Here is an 8,883-nt window from a genome sequence, read left to right on the forward strand (position 1 = left end):
ACACAAGGATGACTGCCCTCATTGTGAAGGAAATCGCCCAGCTGAAGAATGCTTGACTGGGCAGGTTACTTGTTTCCTGTGTGAAGGAACTACGCACTACCCTGCTCAATGTCAGATTTACCCCAAGGTACATGAAATTACTAAGCAGCGTAAGGAAGCCATGAAAGAAGCCCTCAGGGAAAATTCAGAAGAACCTGCGATGAAGGAAGTTATTGAAGACCCTAATGGTGAAGGCCTAAACAGATTATTCGCCCAAGCTTGCTATTCATGTGGAGAAGAAGGACATTTTTCAGAGTATTGCACGAAGGAAAGCCAAGAGTATCTCAGAGACTTCCCGACAACAGAAGTGAAGTTTGAACCTCGGGAAATAGAAGCTCTGCTCATTACAGAGAAATCCATGAAGAGAAAACGAAGGCAACCCTAGAACAACCCAACTTCTGCAAAGAAGGACCTGAGTCATATCACTTGTTACAGGTGCAAGGATTTAGGTCATTACGATGGTAAATGTCCAAAAAAGAAGCTAAAAATCCAAGGAGCCTACATAATCACAAAGAAGCCCCGAGACATGTCGGAAGTCATTTGTTTTCGCTGCAAGGAAGCATGACATTTTGCTAGGGGATGTTCAGATCGGAAGAAAGCTGGGGCTGAGTAGTCAATATTTTGATATGGACAATAAGAGTAGTAGAAAGCAATGTTAATTTTCATGAGTTCGACGAGTTGAATTATGTAATGAAAGTCTCAGAGTCGTAATGAATTCATGAATCAATAAAGTTAATGTGACATGTTTTCATATGTTGAATTGTATGAGTTGTTACTCTATGAACGCAAATTTGGACCATTTTCGAGGATATGAGAAATATGGTCTATGGATGAAATTGTGCATTTTATTTTAAGGGTGGTAGTACCCGGTGAGGACACTTGACCCATGGAAAGGATAATGATATTTCACGGAGTGGAGTTTGGACCAAATAAACTGGAATTTTGTTTTGATATGAAGGCTACCCCAAGAGTATGAAGGAATGTAGTAATATTGGATTTAAAGGGGGTATAATGTTGGAATATGGAACCATATAACCCAATAGGATGAGTTAAAGCTATGCAAGTATTGAAGTGGGCCCACAACCCATAGGCCCAGGAATTAATAAAGATCAAGTACTCCCTGCAAGAAGAAATTTTGGAAGAAGATGTGATTTGATGAGCAGATGTTCCTTAGGAGGCTACGAAACCCCGAGAGTTGTGAAGTAACGATAGATGTTTCATTCAGCTTGCAGAATCAATGGAGTTACCCGAACCCAGTTCGTGGACAAGAAAAATTCTGCAATGCTTGTGAGAATGACCGAGTGTTAGAAACGCGAGATTCGCTAAACCTTATACAAGGTAATGATTTGGGTGCGGAATGGATTGATCACCATATCAACTTACTCGTATCATTCGCTCTTGTTATTTGGAATGGTAAATCTGAGTGACTTACCCATCGTAGAGAGACGACGATATCAAACCTTGTTTAAAACCATAGAATGGTAGGACGATGGAACCCTTTACAGGCAACCGTTGCCAACCGTAGGATATACGGTGAGATTCAACCCAGACCAATTTCCTGCAGAAACCAGAAATTGTTGACCACCAGGAGGTTTCGATAGTCGTTTATTATTAGCGACAGACCTGTTAGATATGAAGACTCAGCCTCGAACGAACCTTACCATGATGGAAGGACACAAGAAATTGAGGAAAAGGTTATACCCCTGCCGGAAGAATCTCAGTATGGGAGCTACTCACAAGATATGAGAAGACCGACATTGTCAACCCAAAGGAAGAGTACATGAATTTTGTCGGAACCATAGCCTTGCTTTTTAAGTGCGGTAGCACTCCAGACCTCTCCGGTCAATGCATTTGCTAGAAGACCCCCAAACCCCAACCTTTCTTGCTAGCCTCTTCGAATCTCAAGGACGAGATTCATTTTAAGTGTGGTAGGTTTGTAACATCCCAAAATTCTAAAATTCGGAATGTTATATTAAATAAATATTTGTGTTTGTTTGTTTGATTGAATGGTTGATTGATTGACTGAAAGTGAGTGAAATTTGAAACCTTTTGAAAGTTGAACGAGAGGGAATAAAAGGACTTTCCCAAAACTTTCATCTTTGCATTATGATCTTCATGAATTCAAATTCATTTCATCACAAAACCATAGAGTGAGGATAATATGACTTCTTTCATTTAAAAAAATGAAAAGGGTTTTGAAAAGACTTGAATTCCATTTGGACATATTTCAAATTCCGAAGCTTTATGCAACTCAATGATTTTCATGAGAGAAGATAAAATGACTTCTTATAATTATATGAAATAGAGTTGGAAGTGGTTTGAAATTCAAATTCAAAACCATTTAGGAGTTATTTGGGTTTTATTCAAATTATTTTTCTCCAAAAATAAATTATTTGGAAATTAGGGTAAAATGATTCCCTACAATATAAAATTGGAGGAAAGTAAAATTTAAATCATTCTGGTGTTTTAAAAATGATTTTTATTGGGTTTTCTTTCAACAACATCATTGTTTGACTTTTGTTAATTTTTGTGTATTTTATTTGTACATGAAAATATGTTCATGTTTTAGGATTTCTTTTTATGAAAATTTTGGTATATAATATGTCTATATAAAAGTCTTATTGTTTTCCCTTTATTTTCTTGTCTGTGCTTATTTCAAAAAAACGGCCGAAGCCAGCAGTGCCCAGCCCGAGGCCCATCTCTCTCTCCCTCTGCCGCGGCCCACAGCGGTCTAGCCCGCGCACGCGCCCGAAACCACTCCCCACCGGTCGCCCACACCTCTCCCTGTTCCCGCACTCGCTGACAGCGGGGCCCGCGTCGTCTTCTTCCTCCGCAAGCCCCGCTCGAGCCAGATCGCACCGGCCACGCCGCCGAATCCCGTGATCCTCGGGATCCTCTCCCCGACTCACCCCCTCCTCCAAGAATTGCTCCCCCCTATATATAATCTCCCCCTCGACCCGTTCCCCTCCTTTCCTCGCACCAATAACCGCCGGCTGCTCCTCAACTTCTCGCCGGAGCCGAAGCCGCCGCCGCGCCATTGCCGCCCCACCGAGCTACTCCGACCCCCTCGCCGCCTCCCGAGACCATCTCTGCACTCCCCTCGCTCGTCCGCACTTCCCGTGCCCTCGCCCGAGCCCTAAACCCACTAGAGCACCGCCAGCCGACGACCACCGTACGCCTCGCCTCCACGAGCTCACCGCCGCCCGTCTCCGTCGTCCCCGAGCGCACTTGCGACCATCGTTGGAACTGCCTTCGACCGCTGCATCCCTTTGTCTCCTCCGCAAACCCCGCCGACGACCGGAGCGACGCCGCCGCCGACGTCCGAGCCGCATCGCCGACGACCACCCCACTGTTAGCCGGCCAACTCCCCACCTCCGTTTGATCTTATTTCAACGCTCTAGATTAAATCTATCGAATAGTATGTTTTTTTTATAGATCGGTTTAGTACGGTTTATTATCTATTTAGATCGAACTGTCTCGCCGGTTTCTTTTTATTAAACGCACGTGCACGTATTGTTAAGTTTCACCCGAGCGTTTGGTAGCTACAGATCGCACCCCCGTAGGCCCAATAGCGCCCGTTTGTTTTTTCTGTATTTTCTTTTCTGTTTTTAAAACAGAAAAGTTTCAGTTTCGTAAATTCTAAATCCCTTAGGTTATTTAGAGTTTTTCATTGATTATTTTTGATCTAGTCTGCAAATTTCCTAAAGTTTCTGTATAAAATAGTTTCGGCCATGTTTTAGTTTTTAAAAATTGTTTTATATGGGTTTTAGTCAGATTAGTATTTCTGCTATAATATGAGCTAGTATTAATATTTTTAGGTGATTCTTTTTGCCACTACTTTGTTTTGACCTTGCCTAGCAGTAAGATTAATTTGGGTATTTATAGATTTTATTAAAATTAGTTTTTCACGAAAACAACAGTGCACTAGTTATTTTTAACTTGCTGCTGTTTTCTGTTGTTTTAATTATTTTAAAATTTATTTTCACCTCTGTTATATTTTATTTCAGATTTGTTTCTGTAGTTATAGAGGGTGAGCTTTTATTTACAGAAAAATAAAATGTTTTATTTCTTTTTCTTACTAGTTTTGTTTTAAGCATAATTAGAGTTTTAATTTAGCTTTTTATGTGTTTCCTTTTGCTAGCAAAACTTTATGAAAAATACTTTCTGTTAACTTGGTTGTTTTACATTTTATTTTCTGTTACTTTATTAGTTTAGTGTTTTAATTGTTGTTAAGTTTTTACTTAGGACAAAACTGTTTTGTGTTATGTGTAGAGTTTTCTTTAGTAGTTTTGTTGTGTAGTTTTCCTTTGTTCTTATTTGGTGTCCCTTGTTGTTTTGCAATTTATTTGTTGGTTTTATTATGAGTGTTAGAATTGCTTGCTAGTATGTTTGCTTATATGAATGCTATGTTTGACTATAGAGATTTTCAACGGAGTGACGAATAGTTCTACCAAGTCTTTATTTGAGTGCGATTATCTTCATCGACATACCAGGCAAATTCATTTTGACCATGTTTTTCATACCTATGTTTTATTTACATGTAGTAGCACCCTTTCAACAATCCTTCCAGTAGTGTTATTGAATCTTGTAGTTGAGTAGAATGCATGAGGTAGGAACCCATCTCCCTGATTACCAAGCCCGGGACGTTATATAGTTTTAATGCTACGCTATAGTAGACGGGGTTTGGTATGAGTGCACGAGAGTGGTGTGAAGAAGGAGGACTCTACGTCAATGGCGACAACTTCATGATGGCATCGGCAAGGACAGCATCTTCAAGACTCCAAGACCTCAAGATTTCGAGACTCGAGACAAGAATTCAATACACACTACTGGGTGAAGGACGGTTGACGGGCACCGTGGAGAAACCAGTGGATGGCCGGGATGCATGGAGAAGCACCATGACATCTTGCGGAAAGCTTCACCCAGACTCAAAGAGACGGAAGAATACTTCATGCCCGGAAGCTTACTTGTGCAACCGCAAGTCACTATGGGCTCTGGCTTGGTTGACCTTAGTTGTGACTCTGGCTGGGACGGTGCTAGCAGATGTAGAACTACGGTAGGATTGGATGAGCACCGGACAGTGGTCAGGGGAACTCTTCGGAAGACCATGTTTCGATCATCCTGTTCTCAAACATCATGAAGTACGAGGATGAAAAGGGAGGAATCGAATCTTGCGGGTAAAGTGTACAAACCTCTGCAGAGGGTTAAAACCTAATCGATTAGCCGTGTCCCCGGTTATGGACAATTTGAGCCTCTGGACTTGGATCTATCTCGGAACTCTCAACACCGGACTGATAACATACTTGTGGGCAAGTTATGATGATTTTGGGCTATGAGACATCGGTTGGCGGAACCATGTCATGATAGAAAACTCCGTAGTACGGACTCCTGATATTCCTTTGTTGTAGGGAAAATAAAATTAGCTTTTACGCAAAAACCTCAGACCCAGAGCCACAAAGTCATATTGCATATAGTATAGTTTTATCATCTGTTTTTCTTACAATGATCTTGCCGGTACATTCAATGTACTGACCTACACGGCTGCAATGTATCATGTTGCAGGATTATTTCTACGATGAGTGAGTTTCGTTGTAGGGTTACGGTCTACACTAAACTTGTCGATGGCGTTGATGGGACTTCACACCTGACTGTTTGTTTCCGCTGAGACTTATAAGGTATATATCAGTTTTACGTTATTTATACATGTGATTGCACTTTGATATATACGTTGATGTACTGAAGCCGCTCCAAGAAGGATAAGAACACCGGACAAATGATGACCAATTCAGAGAAAAGAGGATTGCACTATATATTTCGGAGGAAAGAAGCTACAACAGATGAAGACTCTAAAGTCTTGAAGAATTCAGAGCCTCTGAAGATTGATTTGATCTTTAGAAGACCAAGCCCGTGTTATATATACTTACGTTAGATACGACGATTTGTGAGCTGTCATTTGTATGATGTTTTTTCGACAGCTGCAAATAAAACCTATTTTCAAAACTATTTTTTTTGTATCATGTGTATATCGCTATATTCTTCTCTCTTATCTCACCCTAAAACCCTTGGACCCAATAGATGATGAATGAAGAAGGACTAGTATTCTCTGGACCGATGACTCAGCCGAAGGCAGAGCTATGGATTAAAAACATGGAGGATCACTTCGGGGAAAAAATGATTTCAAGGAAGTGAGGTTCAAGATGCTGTTCAGTATTTTACCGAGAGTGCTGAAACCTGGTGGAAAATGCATCAAGCCATACAAGGATGCAACGGAGCAAAATCTTGGGAGGAATTCAAGAAGACTCTGTTGAGATCTCGTCTTATTCGGAAGAACTATGATAACCCGAAGAAGAAACCTTGTGCTTGCAAGATTTGTGGAGAAATAGGACACACCAATGAAGAACACAAGGATGGATGCCCTCATTGTGAAGGAAATCGCCCAGCTGAAGAATGCTTGACTGGGCAGGATACTTGTTTCCTGTGTGAAGGAACTACGCACTACCGTACTCAATGTCAGATTTACCCCAAGGTACAAGAAATTACTAAGCAGCGTAAGGAAGCCATGAAAGAAGCCCTCAGGGAAAATTCAGAAGAACCTGCGATGAAGGAAGTTATTGAAGACCCTAATGGTGAAGGCCTAAACAGATTATTCGCCCAAGCTTGCTATTCATGTGGAGAAGAAGGACATTTTTCAGAGTATTGCACGAAGGAAAGCCAAGAGTATCTCAGAGACTTCCCGACAACAGAAGTGAAGTTTGAACCTCGGGAAATAGAAGCTCTGATCATTACAGAGAAATCCATGAAGAGAAAACGAAGGCAACCCTAGAACAACCCAACTTCTGCAAAGAAGGACCTGAGTCATATCACTTGTTACAGGTGCAAGGATTTAGGTCATTACGATGGTAAATGTCCAAAAAAGAAGCTAAAAATCCAAGGAGCCTACATAATCACAAAGAAGCCCCGAGACATGTTGGAAGTCATTTGTTTTCGCTGCAAGGAAGCATGACATTTTGCTAGGGGATGTTCAGATCGGAAGAAAGCTGGGGCTGAGTAGTCAATATTTTGATATGGACAATAAGAGTAGTAGAAAGCAATGTTAATTTTCATGAGTTCGACGAGTTGAATTATGTAATGAAAGTCTCAGAGTCGTAATGAATTCATGAATCAATAAAGTTAATGTGACATGTTTTCATATGTTGAATTGTATGAGTTGTTACTCTATGAACGCAAATTTGGACCATTTTCGAGGATATGAGAAATATGGTCTATGGATGAAATTGTGCATTTTATTTTAAGGGTGGTAGTACCCGGTGAGGACACTTGACCCATGGAAAGGATAATGATATTTCACGGAGTGGAGTTTGGACCAAATAAACTGGAATTTTGTTTTGATATGAAGGCTACCCCAAGAGTATGAAGGAATGTAGTAATATTGGATTTAAAGGGGGTATAATGTTGGAATATGGAACCATATAACCCAATAGGATGAGTTAAAGCTATGCAAGTATTGAAGTGGGCCCACAACCCACAGGCCCAGGAATTAATAAAGATCAAGTACTCCCTGCAAGAAGAAATTTTGGAAGAAGATGTGATTTGATGAGCAGATGTTCCTTAGGAGGCTACGAAACCCCGAGAGTTGTGAAGTAACGATAGATGTTTCATTCAGCTTGCAGAATCAATGGAGTTACCCGAACCCAGTTCGTGGACAAGAAAAATTCTGCAATGCTTGTGAGAATGACCGAGTGTTAGAAACGCGAGATTCGCTAAACCTTATACAAGGTAATGATTTGGGTGCGGAATGGATTGATCACCATATCGACTTACTCGTATCATTCGCTCTTGTTATTTGGAATGGTAAATCTGAGTGACTTACCCATCGTAGAGAGACGACGATATCAAACCTTGTTTAAAACCATAGAATGGTAGGACGATGGAACCCTTTACAGGCAACCGTTGCCAACCGTAGGATATACGGTGAGATTCAACCCAGACCAATTTCCTGCAGAAACCAGAAATTGTTGACCACCAGGAGGTTTCGATAGTCGTTTATTATTGGCGACAGACCTGTCAGATATGAAGACTCAGCCTCGAACGAACCTTACCATGATGGAAGGACACAAGAAATTGAGGAAAAGGTTATACCCCTGCCGGAAGAATCTCAGTATGGGAGCTACTCACAAGATATGAGAAGACCGACATTGTCAACCCAAAGGAAGAGTACATGAATTTTGTCGGAACCATAGCCTTGCTTTTTAAGTGCGGTAGCACTCCAGACCTCTCTGGTCAATGGATTTGCTAGAAGACCCCCAAACCCCAACCTTTCTTGCTAGCCTCTTCGAATCTCAAGGACGAGATTCATTTTAAGTGTGGTAGGTTTGTAACATCCCAAAATTCTAAAATTCGGAATGTTATATTAAATAAATATTTGTGTTTCTTTGTTTGATTGAATGGTTGATTGATTGACTGAAAGTGAGTGAAATTTGAAACCTTTTGAAAGTTGAACGAGAGGGAATAAAAGGACTTTCCCAAAACTTTCATCTTTGCATTATGATCTTCATGAATTCAAATTCATTTCATCACAAAACCATAGAGTGAGGATAATATGACTTCTTTCATTTAAAAAAATGAAAAGGGTTTTGAAAAGACTTGAATTCCATTTGGACATATTTCAAATTCCGAAGCTTTATGCAAATCAATGATTTTCATGAGAGAAGATAAAATGACTTCTTCTAATTATATGAAAAAGAGTTGGAAGTGGTTTGAAATTCAAATTCAAAACCATTTAGGAGTTATTTGGGTTTTATTCAAATTATTTTTATTGGGTTTTCTTTCAACAACGGCATTGTT

Source organism: Aegilops tauschii, chromosome 1 (assembly GCF_002575655.3).
Source record: "Aegilops tauschii subsp. strangulata cultivar AL8/78 chromosome 1, Aet v6.0, whole genome shotgun sequence".
Lineage (NCBI taxonomy): Eukaryota > Viridiplantae > Streptophyta > Magnoliopsida > Poales > Poaceae > Aegilops > Aegilops tauschii.